We start from the raw sequence: 2,656 nt of genomic DNA on the forward strand, positions 1-2,656 counted from the left end.
AAATCCAGGATTAATCGGATGTATAATCCGGGTTAAAAATCCAGGATTAAAAATCCGGGTTATAAATCCAGGATTAAAAATGCGGGTTATAAATCCAGGGTTAATCCGGGTTAAAAATCTAGGATTAATCCTGGTAAAAATCCGAGTTCAATCCAGGTCAAAACCCGAATTTAATCCAGGTAAAAATCTTGGTTAGAAACCGGTGAATAATCGAGCTTTAACCCGATAGAATGTTGGCCGATACTCAGATGTAAAAAATCATATAAAACTGTTTAAAACCCGGTTATAAAGCTGGTGAGTAACCGATGGTGGTAAAAATAGATTAAATGTAAGATTAAATCTAGTTAAAAACCTGGTTGTACACCAAGGCTCAGGATTAAAACCTATTTTAATCGGTTCGTACCCGAGGTGCGAATCAGTTAAAAGCCCAGGTTATCACTAAACTGGAATGCGTTCTAAAAAACAATATTGTAAATGAGTGCGAGTAGGAGAACACCGGGCACTATGCACATTTTCGAGCCGGGTAAAATTAAAAAAAGTAATTTAAATAAGCAGTTTGCAATAACCGTATTACTTGGTTTTATTTGTATCGTAGCTCTAGCCATGCCAGGAAACCCGGCTAACATGGCTACTGTGGACGCACCCATAGTAAAAAACTGACTTTTTTGTCAGATACTAGCTCAACTATACTTTGAATGTGTGCCGTTCACTGCTCTAAAATTGGCACGCAAAAGTTTGGAAGAAAATGTGAATATTTCACAAAAAAACAATAAAATTGATGGTAGAAAGAAGTTCATCGATCATTATTGGAATTTTTATAAGAAACATTACTTTAATGACAATGATATTGCTCGTTTGGAATAATTATAACTTTGATTCGTCGATTTGGCCCATTAGTAATTGAATTTATAGTAGAATTGGTGAAACGTACGAGTCTAAAACATATTTACGTACGGTATACACGAATTCCAAATCGCTATATCAGCACGACAACAACAAGCAAGCCACTTTAATTCATTGACATGTATGAAAATTGAAGATGATTCTCCAAATCACTTGCGGAATATAAGAGATAGTTATGTTTTAAAAATTCAAAACATAATCAAAACAGAACTCGTAGGTGAAGTGAACAAAGAAATTATTGGCGACGATTTAGAAAAATCAAATTTGAATTTTGATCGTAAACTTGTGGAACAAAATAAAAAAAGGAGTAAAAAAAAGTTTAACAACGAACATAACCTCAAATCACATATCGATACAGTGAATAGGATTAATACCCATGCATGCAATATTTGCACAAAGACGTTTAAACAAAAGAGTAATTTGAATAGGCACGTTCAATCAATTCACTATGGTATTACTGATGCATGTGATATTTGCGGGAAAAAATTCACAACAAAGCATAGTCTCAAAGTCTACATCAATGCGAAGCATAATTAATGGCATAACACATACATGCGATATATGTAAAAAGACGTTTAAACAGAAAAATAATCTGAATAACCACGTTCAATCAGTTCATAATGGTATCACTGATGCATGTGATATTTGCGGGAAAAAATTCACAACAAAGCATAGTCTCAAAGTCCACATCGATGCGGAGCATAATGGTATATAACACATACATGCGATATATGCGGAAATAAATTCATAATGAAAAGTAGTCTTAAAACCCACATCGATACATTACATAGTGGTATAAAGTATTATATATGTGATGAATGCGGAAAGTCATTTTCGCAAAAAGGTAATCTCAAAATCCACATAGATGCGGAACATAATGGAATCACTTACGCGTGCGATACCTGCGAAAAGTCATTTAAAAAAAAAAGTTTACTCAAAAGGCACATCAATATGGTGAATCACTCACCCATACAACGATTCGATTAACACGGAGAATATACATTTAAAAATTTTAATATGTAATAATACAATTAGTTTTTTAAATTTTACAAAATTATGTATAAACAATGTTAACGTTTTGAAAAGATCAATCAATTTTTGAAGAAAAACAAAGTACGTTAATTATTTTAAACTAACATTCAGTTAAAGTCGATTTTTCAAAAATAGTCTTATTTCAGTGCACTCAAAATTCGCTCCATAGCAGTTTAAGCTATTTGGAACATTCATTTTTTTTTTAAATAAGAATTTCAGTAGACGTTAGGCAGTCGCAGAGTTGTTTTTGCGTGACTTTTGATTTGGGCGATACTCTAGTTATTCACATGAATATTGAAAAAAGAAAAGAATTCGACTTTCGAAAGTGATTGGTTGCATTTTTCTTTACGTATAAAAAGTATTCCGAGAGTTTTATAATTTTCATTCCGTTGATTGATTTGTCCGATTGGACTATTTGAATTTTGCATCGAAGCCAAACATAACCAAGTTAGTGTTTTTTAGTTTCTGTTTACCGTTTGAAAAGTGAAATACTGTGTTTGTAACCGTGATTGTGAACATATTTAGTGGATTTTGTAACCTTTTATAATAACAATAATACTTTAGAGGTTAGCAACATCTTCAGCGCCAGCTAATGTCTGTTAACCGTTAACAGTATTCCGAATATTCTAATCAATCTTTGCACTTTTTGCAAGTTTTACATTTTATCCAATCGAGCTCAATATCATCAGAATGACAGAGGTAATATCATAAATATATAATT

This window comes from Trichogramma pretiosum, unplaced genomic scaffold, assembly GCF_000599845.2.
Source record: "Trichogramma pretiosum strain Unisexual culture from Peru unplaced genomic scaffold, Tpre_2.0 scaffold118, whole genome shotgun sequence".
NCBI classification, from domain to species: Eukaryota; Metazoa; Arthropoda; class Insecta; order Hymenoptera; family Trichogrammatidae; genus Trichogramma; species Trichogramma pretiosum.